The sequence below is a fragment of the Eumetopias jubatus genome, unplaced genomic scaffold, assembly GCF_037043125.1.
Source record: "Eumetopias jubatus isolate StellerSeaLion01/CBP00866 unplaced genomic scaffold, mEumJub1_p1.0 scaffold_2, whole genome shotgun sequence".
Taxonomy (NCBI): domain Eukaryota; kingdom Metazoa; phylum Chordata; class Mammalia; order Carnivora; family Otariidae; genus Eumetopias; species Eumetopias jubatus.
In genome coordinates, this window is record NW_028274808.1 from 36,616,570 (window position 1) to 36,628,609 (window position 12,040).

Here is a 12,040-nt window from a genome sequence, read left to right on the forward strand (position 1 = left end):
CCAGCATTACACTGATACCAAAATCAGAGATAGACCCCATTAAAAAGGAAAATTACAGACGAAATCCCTGATGAACATGGATACAAAAATTCTAGACAAGGTACTAGAAAATTGAATCCAACACTACATTGAGAGAAGCCCACTCAACACAATTAAGTGGAGTTTATTACTGGGTTGCAAGGGAAGCTCAATATTTGGAAATAAAGCAACGTGATACACCACATTAATAAAAGAAAGGGTAAGAACCATATGATCTTTTCAATAGATACAGAAAAAGAATTTGACAAAGTAAAACTTTCATTCATTATAAAAACCCTTAACAAAGTAGGGTTAGAGGAAACATACCTCAACATATTAAAGGCCATATATGAAAAAACCCACAACTAATTCATCATCCTCAATGGTGAAAAAACTGAGAGCTTTTCCTCCAGAGTCAGGAACAAGCCAGGGATGTCCACTCTCAGCACTTATACTCCATATAGTACTGGAAGTCCTAGCCACAGCAATCAGACAACAAAAAGACAAAAAAGAACCCAAATCAGCAAGAAAGAAGTCAAACTTTCATTATTTGCAGATAACATGACACTCTATATAGAAAACTCAAAAGACTCCACCAAAAAAAAATTGCTAGAATTGCTGACAGACAAATTCAGTAGTTGCAGGATACAGGATCAATGTATAGAAATCTCTTGTATTTCCATATACCAATAATGAAGCAGCAGAAAGAGAAATCAAAAAATCAATTCCATTTATAATTGCAACAAAAATCATAAGATACCTAGGAATAAACCTAAACAAAGAAGTGAAATACCTATACTCTGAAAAGTATAAAACACTGATGAAAGAAATTGAAGATGACACAAAGAAATGGAAAGACATTCCATGCTCGTGGACTGGAAGGACAAATATTGTTAAAAATGATTTTATTACACTAAGCAATCTACATATTTAATGCAATCCCTATCAAAATACCAAAAGCATTTTTTCACAGAGCTAGATAAAACAATCTTAAAATTTGTATGGAACCACAAAAGATCCTGAATAGCCAAAGCAATTTTGAAAAAGAAAAGCAAAGCTGGAGGCATCACAGTTCTTGACTTAATTTATATTACAAAGCATAGTGATCAAAACAGTTTGGCATTGGCACAAAAATAGACACATAGATCAATGGAACAGAACAGAAAACTCAGAAATGAACCCATAACTATATGTTTAATTAGTCTTCAACAAAGCAAGCATGAATATGCGGTGGGATAAAGACAATCTCTTCAAAAACAGATGTTGGGAAAACTGGAAAGTGACATGCAAAAGAGTGAGACTGGACCATTTTCTTACACCTTAGACAAAATAAATTCAAAATGGATTAAAGACCTAAATGTGAGACAGGAAACCATCAAAATCCTAGAGAACACAGGTAGTAACCTCTTTGACATTGGCCTTAGCAACTTCTTTCTATATATTTCTCCTGAAGCAAGAGAAACAAAAGCAAAAAGAAACTATTGGGACTTCATCAGAACAAAAAACTTATGCACAGAGAAGGAACCAATCAACAAAACTATAATGCAATCTATGGAATGGGAGAAGATATTTGCAAATAATGTATCTGATGAAGGGTTTTTATCCAAAATCTATAAAAAACAGAAAATTCAACATCCAAAAGCCAAATAATCCAGTTAAGAAGTGTACAGAAGACACAAATAGACATTTTTCCAAAGAAGACATACAGTTGGCTAACAGACATGTGAAAAGATGCTCAACATCACTTATCATCAGGGAAATACAAATCAAAACCACAATGAGATATCACCTCAAACCTGTCAGAATGGCTAAATTCAATAACACAGGAAAGAACAGGTGTTGGCAAAGATGTGGGGAAAGGAGAACCCTCTTACACTGTTGGTGGGAATCCAAACTGGTGCAACTACTCTGGAAAACAGTATGGAGGTTCCTCAAAAAGTTAAAATTAGAACTAGCCTATGACCCAAAAATTACACTATTAGGATTTTATCCAAAGGATACAAAAACAGTAAGTTGAAGGATACATGCACCTCAGTATTTATAGCAGCATTATCTACAATAGCCAAATTATGGAGACAGACAAAATGTCCATTGATGAATGGATAAAGGAGAGGTGGTGTACCATATATATATATATATATATATTACTCAGCCATAAAAAAAGAATGAAATCTTGCCATTTGCAATGATGTGTATGAAGCTAGAGAATATTATGCTAAGGAAAATAAGTCAGTCAGAGAAAGACAAATACCATATGATTTCATTCATATGTGAAATTTAAAAACAAAACAAATGATCATAGGGAAAAAAGAGAGTGGTCAACCACGAAAGAGACTCTTATCTATAGAGGACAAACTGATGGTTACCAGAGTGCAGATGGATGGGGAGATGGGTGAAATAAGTGATGGGTATAAGGAGCGCACCTGTTGTGATGGGTACCAGGTGTTATATGGAAGTGTTGAATCACTAAATTGTGTATACCTGAAGCTAATATTATAGTGTAAGTTAACAACTGGAATTTAAATTAAAACTTATTTAAAAAGAAAGAAAAGAAATAATTACTGAAAACTTCCTTAATTTAGGAAAAGAAATAGACATCCAGGTCCAAGAAATTTCCAAATAAGATGGACCCAAGAAGACCCACATCACACGCATAATAATTAAAATGTCAAAGGTTAAAGATAAGGAGAGAATTTTAAAAGCAGAAAGAAACAAAAAAATTATGTACTGGTGAAAATCTATAATGCTATCAGCTGACTTTTCAGCAGAAACTGCTGGCCAGGAGGAAGGGGCATGGTATATTGAAAGTGCTGAAAGAAAAAACCTACTGAGGCATCGGGGTGTCTCAGCGGGTTAAGTGGCTGCCTTTGGCTCAGGTCATGATCCCAGGGTCCTGGGATCGAGTCCTGCATCAGGCTCCCTGCTCAGCCAGAGAGCCTGCTTCTCCCTCTCCCTCTGCCTGCCTCTTTGCCTACTTGTGCTCTCTCTCTCTGTCAAATAAATAAAGAAAATCTTTAAAAAAAAAAGAAAAAAACCTACCACCAAGAATACTTTCTCAGGCAAGGTTATCATTCTAATTTAAAGGTGAGATACTTTCCCAGACAAATAAAAGGTAAAGGAGTTTATCACCACTAAACCAATCTTATAAGAAATGTTAAAGAGCTGTGGCTAAAATTAACAACACAAAAAACCAAAAGTTTTGGTGAGGATGCGGAGAAAAGGGGAATGCTTTTACAGTGTTGGTGAGAAAGTAAAATGGTACAGCCACTCTGGAAAACTGTATGGAGTTTCCTCAAAATGTTAAAAATAAAATTAGCCTACGATCCAGCAATCACAGTACTATGTATTTACCAAAAGAATGCAGAAGTACTAATTTGAAGGGATACATGCACCCTGTTTATAACAGCATTATCTAGAATAGCCAAATTATGAACAGACCCCACATGTCCATCAAATGTTGAATGGGTAAAGAAGATGTGCTATATACATACAATGAAATATTACTCAACCATAGAAAAGAATGAACTCTTGCCATTTGCAACAATGTGGATAGAACTAAAGAGTATTATACTAAGCAAAATAAGTCAGTGAGAGGAAGACAAATACCACACAATTTCACTCATAATGGGAATTTAAGAAACAAAACAAGTGATTATAGGGGGAAAAGAGAAAGGAAAACCAAGAACAGGCTCTTAAGTATAGAAGAAACCAATGGTTACCAGAGGGGTGGTAGGGGGAAGATGGGTTAAATAGGGGATGGGGAAAGAAGTGGCATGATATATTCAATGTGCTAAATGGGAAAAATATGCAACCAAGAATATTTAATCCAGTAAGGCTGTCATTCAGAATAGGAGAGATCAATAGTTTCCAGGACAAACAAAAGTAAAGGAATTCATGAACACTAAACCATCCCTGCAAGAAATATTAAAGGGGATCCTTTGAGCAAAGAGAGAGCCCAAAAGTAACAAAGACAAGAAAGGAAAGAGACAATCTACAGAAATAGCAACTTTATAGGTAATAGAATGGCACTAAATTCATATCTTTCAATAATTACTCTGAATGTAAATAGACTAAATGGTCCAATCAAAAGACAAAGGGTATCAGATTTGATTTTTTAAAAAAAACCTATTGATATGCTGTCTACAAAGACTCATTTTAGACCCAAAGTCACCTCTAGATTAAAATTGAGGGAGTGAAAAACCATTTTTCATGCTAATGGACATCCAAAGAAAGCTGGAATATGAATCCTTATATCAAACTAGATTTTAAACCAAAAACTGTAGTAAGAGATGAAGAAGGACACTATATTATAAGAAAAGGGTCTATCCAACAAGAGGACCTAACAATTGTAACTACTTATGCCCCTAACTTGGTAGCAGCCAAGTATATAAATCAATTAATAACAAAAACTAAAAGAAACACATTGATAATAATATGATAATAGTAGGGGACTTTAACACCCCGCTCACAGCAATGAACAGATCATCTAAGCAGATCAACAAGTGAACAAGGACTTTGACTGACACACTGGGCCAGACGGACTTCACTGATATATTCAGAGCATTTCATGCTAAAGCAACAGAACACACATTCTTCTCAAGTGCACATGGAACATTCTCCAGAATAGATCACAGACTGGGTCACAAGTCAGGTCTCAACTGGAACAAAAAGATGGAGACTATACCATATATTTTCAGACCATGATGCTATAAAATTTGAACTCAACCACAAGAAAAAATTAAGGAACACAAATAAATGGAGGTTACAGAGCATCCTACCAAAGAATGAATGGGTCGACCAAGAAATTAAAGAATTAAAAAAAAGTACATGGAAGTAAATGAAAATGAAAACATGACAGTTCAAAACCTGTGGGAGGAAGCAAAGGCAGTCCTAAGAGGGAAGTATATAGCAATACAGGCCTTACTCAAGAAACAAGAAACGTCTCAAGTACACAATACTTTACACCTAAAAGACCTGGAAAAAGAATAGCAAATAAAGCCTAAATCCAGTAGCAGAAGAGAAATAGTAAAGATTAGACAACGTATTTCCAAATATTTTCTCCCATTTTGTGGGTTGCCTTGTTACTCTGTGGGGTCTTTTGATGCACAGTTTTTAATTTTCATGAAGTCCAACTTGTTTACTTTTGTTACTGGTGTCTTTGATGTTATATCCAAGAAATCATTGCCAAATTCAATATTGTGGAGTTTTTGCCCTATGTTTTCTTTTGTTTTTCTTAGAATACTTTTGTAGTTTTCTTATGTTTAAGTCTTTGATCATTTTGGGTTAATTTTTGTATATGGTGTTGGGCAAGGGTCTAATTCCATTAATTTGCATATGGTTGTTTTTCCAGGACCATTTATTGAAAAAATTGTCCTTTCCCCATTGAATTGTCTTGCCACTTTTCTCAATAATAATTTGACCATATATGTGAGGGTTTAAATCTGGATTCTACATTCATCCATTCGTCTACATGTCTGTCAATACCATTCTTTTTTGTTTCTGTAGATTTGTAGTTAGTTTTAAAAACAGGAAGTGTGAGTCCTCCAGTTTTGCTCATCTTCTTAAATATTGCTTTGACTATTTGAATTTCAGGATATATTTTCCTATTTCTCCAAAAATGTCATTTTGATTTTGATGGAAATTGTATTGAATCTGTAGACTTCTGTGAGTAGTATTTGCATCTTAATATTAAGTCCACCAACCCATGGACATGGATGTCTATTTATATCTTCTTTAAACTTCTTTAAGCAATGTTTTATAGTTTTCATTATACTTCTTCCACCTTCTTGGTTGGTTGTTCATGAGTATTTCATTCTTTTTGATGCTATTATAAATGGAACGGTTTTCTTTTTTTGATTTGTCATTGTTAAGTGTACAGAAATGTAACTGATATTTTGGGTATTGATTTTTGTATCCTGCTGTTTTGCTGAATTTATTAGGTCCAACACTTTTGGGGGGCATTTTTAGGATTTTGTATGTATGATATCATCTGTGAATAGAGATAATTTTTCTTTGCAATTTAGATGCCTAACTTATTTTTCTTGCCTAATTGTTCTGGCTAGAACTTTCAGGGCTTTGTTGAAAAGAAGTGGCAAAATGGGCATCCTTACCTTCTTCCTGATTTTAGAGGAAATATTTTCAATCTCTTACCACTGAGCATAATGTTAGCTATAGGTTTTCATATATGTCTTTTATTATTTTGAGATAGTTTCCTTCTGTTCTTACCTTGTTTTTGTCATGAATGGGTGTGCATTTTGTCAAATGCTTTATTCACATCATTGATGTGAACATGTGGTTCTTTTCCTTTATTCTAATAGTGTGGTGTGCTGCATTGATTGCTTTTGTATATTGAACTCCTTGGTGAATTTTATAACTACATTTGCTACAAACTGTATAGGAAACAAACCAATGAAATATTTTCAGTATCTTTCCTTTATCCTATTGTTTGAGAATAAAAATGTGTAATTTGCCTTCCACATTCTGGATATTATGTAATGGCTTCACCATGTACCATTACTCAAAGCCAAAATCTGTTTCAACAACATAATATACCTGTACCTTACTGGTTATAACAGAAATATAAAAAAATAAGTTCTTTGCATTGTAGATAAGTATTCTATAAAATACTTTTTAAAGTCTCACAATACTTACAGGCCAGGTTCTATTTTACCCATTTTATAATTAAGGGAAATAAAGATAGATGTTAGGTTTATTTTGACACATAGCTAGTAAGTGATGGAGATTTGGAAGCATCAGTTCCTTTAACACATTTCAGCTTTTTCACCAGTATTATACATACTTATCTGTTTCAGTGCCCAGATATCTTTCACTAACGTTTCTAATACTAAAAACTTGTACATAAAATCTCTCAGGCTTTCAACCTAAACTATAACCTGCAAAAAAAATCTGGTTTATACTTTATCTTTTATTGATTGATTGATTTTTTATTTTTTTAAAGAGTTTATTTTTAAGTAATCTCTGCACCTAAGGTGGGGCTCAAACTCACAACCCCAAGATCAAGAGTTGCATGCTTTTCTGACTGAGCCAGCCACGCGGCCCTAAATTTTACCTTTTAAACCTTATCCATTTCATATTTATTCTAAAATCATGTTACAGAATAGTCAATCATTACTCAAGTATTCCGTATTTGCAAATTTGCCTACTTGCTAGGATTTATAACCCCCAAATCAATATTCATAGATCTCACTTGATCATTTGAATTAATGCTCAAGGTGACAAAAAATTCAGTCACACTAAGTCTCACATTCTCAGCTGAGGTTGAACAGATGATACTCTGGCTTCTTATTTCAGCTCTCATACAGAGAGGAGCAGAGGATAAAAAAGGTAGGGAACAGTGCACTGTATTGCAAGAAGCTCACATTGTGGGGCCATTGGAGAATGTTTGAATCTCAACTCTGGCATCTATTAGTGGGGTGGCCCCATGCAAGTCAATTTTCACTTCTGAACCCCCGTTGCTTCTTTGTAAACTAGAGAAAAGAGAATCTCCAAAGGATGGGTTGCTTTTAGAATTTCAGATTATATATATGAGATATATACATATTTCCCCTAGAAGCAATGATTCAGTAGTAGCTAATTCAGTGTGGTGGGACTTTATGAGACATAGCTACCACAATAATCAAATGTATTATTATGATTCCACTTGTATAAGGGTATTTAAATTACATATTTTTAATAGATAAAAGGTCCGGTAGGCTGTACAGCCCTTTTGTGAGATAGAATTATGCTTATGTATTACTTGGGGAATACTTTCTGAAAATTAAATATCAAAACCCTTTCTCTCATTTACATATCAGAGCTCTTTAACAAAGTAAATATGAACACAAACCATTTTACAAATGATTATGTATGAATTGATTTGGCCCATATAGTCCAAAGAATAAAATGCAAATAAAATACAAATAATGATTTCTTATTGCATGCATTTAAGAAACTTTGCCATCTCTGCTGTTGTCCCAATCTTCCGTGGCACTGTAATTTGTAGAAGCGATGTTTCAGGATCAACAGTAAGGAAGACATGTGTGAGCTTTCCCCAGTGCCTGGCAGCATCCTTATTCTTCACGTGTCCTCTCACATCCCATCACTCTTTGAACTTCCAAGCCCCAACACACACACACACACACACACACACACACACACACACACACACAGGCACGCACTCACCCGCCACAGAATCAGACTTTGTACATTCCAGGAAGAGGCTCCCTCCACCATCCATACACTTTGGGGTGTGACCCTACCACCATCCAGAGACTTTGAGACTTGATCTCAGCCCCAGCAGGTGAAGAAGTACTGCTCTTAAGGCCCCACCTCCCAGAAGATGCGCGCCCTCTCTCCAAGTGCGGGGTCAGGCAAGTGAGGGGCAACTGTCTCAGTCCTGCTCCGAGCCCTCCAAGCAGCAGGCCCAGGAGGATCCTGACTCTAAGCGGGCTCTGACAAGACGCTGGTCTCTCCCCATCCAGACCCGGGGTTCTGGAGCAAGGTTCTGGGGCCCGCCATGCCCAGAGGCTCTGCGACCGGTGGCCCTCTATGGAGCAGGGTTCTTCAGTCACGAGGGCCCGCGGAGGTCAGCAGGAGAGACAGCATTGCGGGGCCTGCCAGCCTTGCCACGGTGATGGCTGTTGGCTGCGGAACGGCGGCAGCACGCGCGGGACCTGCTTTCCCGGCGGGTGGGGCTGGGGTCTGTGCCAGAGGCGGGGAGGTTGGGGGAGGGGGCGCGGCTGCTCCGCCCACCCCGCCCCTCTGCGGACCCACAGGAGCAGTGGCAGTCACAGTCCCGGGCGCCCACCCACCGCCCGCTGCGCGCTGGAGGCACACGCCAACCTGTCCTGCTGCCCACGTGGGCTTGGGTTTTATTTTCCAAAACGCGGACATTGGAAGCGCATTCAGGGATGTGAGGGTCATAAAGTGCATTTTCTCCTCTGGAAATGGGCCATCTGCTGGTGAAGTGCTTGGCAATGTTAATAGTTCACGTCGTAGTTTTCTGGCACAATGGCTGAATTACTGTGGTGAAGGAAAACAGAAAATGGAAATTCACAATATGTTTAGTGGCAGACAGTTGTCTGTTTTAACCGTATCTACTGCTGGATTTCTAATTTTAAGTCTCAGGTCAAAACACACACATGAAAAGAAATAACACTAAAAATCCAAAAATCAATTCTATTATAGATACGTTTGTTTCTTACAAAACTAAGGAGTCCAAATAAAACACTAAACAAATGTAAATATGTGTTTATTATTCTAGTATTGATTTATAATTTGAGTATGAGGCAAAATAATTATGGCTATGAAATGACTGAAAAATAATCAAAATATGTTTATTCAGTTTTGTACACTTTTGTTTCTTAGAAAAAATCTATGTTTAGGAGACTAAGTGGTCCCTGGCCATTTTTTAATCAGGTGCTTGTTTTTGTTGTTGAGTCTCAGTAGTTCCCTTATCAGATATATGCTTTCCAAATATTTTTGCCCATTTTTGGGGGTTGCCATTTACTCTGTTATTCTGGGTATATATCCAAAATAACTGAAATCAGGGTCCAGAAGAGAGATTTGTATGCTAATGTTCATTGCAGCATTATTCACAGTAACTAAAAGGTGGAAGCAACGCAAGTATCCATGACAGATGAACAGATAAGCAAAATGTGGTATGTACATACAATGGAAAATTTCAGTTTTAAAAAGGAAGGAAATTCTGCAATATGCTATAACATGGATGAACCTTGAAGACATTATGCTAAGTAAAATAAGCCAGTGACAAAAGACAAATACTGTATGAATCCACTTATCTGAGGTACCTGGAGTAGCGAAATTCCTAGAGACAGAAAGCAGAATTGTGGTTGCCAGGGTTTGGAAGAGGGAGAAATGTGGACTTATTTAATGGTATAGAGTTCCAGTTTTGCAAAATGAAGAGTTCAGGTGATGCTTGGTGGTGATATTTTCACAACAATGTGAATATACTCTATAGCAATGAACTATATACATAAACATGGTTAAGATGGTATATTTTTATGTTAGGTGTATTTTACTACAATAAAAAATAAGTTTTGGAAAAAATCCTGAAATTAAGCAAATAATCAACCTGTATTTTAAACCATGAAATGGCAGCTCTTTCCAAACTAACTCTATTGCCTTTCAATGTGTGAACTCCATATTAATTGGGGAAAATTTTTCATTTATTTAAAACAGAATGACCTAATTTCAATTTCATAAGGACTATTTTTTACAAGATTTCTTAAATTTTCCTTCCATGAAACTTGTGCTGATACGCCTTAAAATAAATACCTATAGACAAATTCAAATATTGATTGCTCTTCCTATTTGTTAACAGAAACAAAAAAAGTTTTTTTTAGAAAGTTTAATTCTCATACTTCTTTCTAAATATTTGTTTCAGTAGCAAATAATATAATATTTAATCATAAAATATCCATGTCAGTTTATTTTACTCAAGTATTTACTTCTTGGGTCACCTGGGTGGCTCAGTCAGTTAAGCATCTGACTCTTGATTTCAGCTCAGGTCATGATCTCAGGGTCATGAGATGGAGCCCCATGTCAGGCTCCAGGCTCAGCCTGGAGTCTTCTTCAGAGACTGAAGGAAACCAGATATGCATAAAAGATGTCATAGCTAGCAATCATAAATTCATTGTTAGCATGATATACAAAGTTCTCTGGGAATATAGCTAATTTGTTTTCTCTGCATATATCAAATATAGATACAGAAGGAATGTCACATTTGAGACTTAAACCATAATTGGATGAGTAAATGATTTGTATAAAGTCAGTAAATTTTCTCCAAAGAGTAATATTAACTCATCCAAAATCTTTAAGTGTGAATGAATGATATTTTGTCTCAAAAAAGTAACTTATCATAGTCCTAGGGATGGTGAGTTAGGAATAATGAGGACTGGAGACAGTAAATCCCCTAGAAGAATTTGACATAGTTTAGGCCAGAAATGTCAATATCCTCATGGCTAAACCATGAGGAGGGAAAATAGAAATATGAGAGGTATTTTGGAAAAGTAATTAAAAATAGAATCTCTATCGACCCACCAAAAATCCTCTTCACAAATGGAGAAAGGAACAAAGCAGTTTTATTATTGAATAAGTGCTAAACCTAACTGAGTTGTGCTAAGGAGATTGCAAAGACAGAAAGAAATCTCACCCTTTTATGTAACCAAGCAGATACAGTCCATATCATACATGTTAACTTTCTTTATCCAAAGTACAAATAAAATTTCCAGTTTCTTTAGGATAACCAAGAAGTTACAGCTTGGAACCAGACACCAAGGTTAAACTCCCAAGGAGCGAGAGAGATAGGAAGCTCTCTTCCTTAATGTTTACATTTGAAATAGATGCCTGTCTACAAAGTCCTTAAGGAAAATATTCCTGGAATGTGAAGTTGACAAATCTTATTTAATTTTCAAGAAGAATTACATACATCCCAAAGAGACAGAGAATGGATTAACAATTACATTTTCTCAATTCAGTACGCTGAATGGAGCACTGGGTGTTATATGCAAACAATGAATCATGGAACACTACATCAAAAACTAATGATGTAATGTATGGTGATTAACATAACATAATAAAAAAAAAGAAAAAAAAACAATTACATTTTCTAAAGGAAATAAGCTAAAAAAGGGGAATATGTGTGTGTTAGTTTCTTTCAAGTCTGGTGCCAGGATTTGTATTTACCCTTACAACATATAGGGAACAAAATAGACGTGTTGATTGATTTGATATGAAACTTGATGAATTATTAAGGCAACTAAGCAACTCAGATGATAGTATCACCAATTTTAAGAGAGATAAATTTGTGCAGGAGTTGGGAGATAATCAATTGGGTTGAAGACTTGTTGAATTTGAGGTCTTTGTGGACCAGCAATAGGTTGTTGGAGATAAATTTTGATCCTTACAATTTGAATTAAACACTTAAAAAGGCAATGTGAAGGAAAGAGAGTGAATTAGACAACTTAAGAAAAATATATAGAAAGAAGAGTGGTTGTCCAAA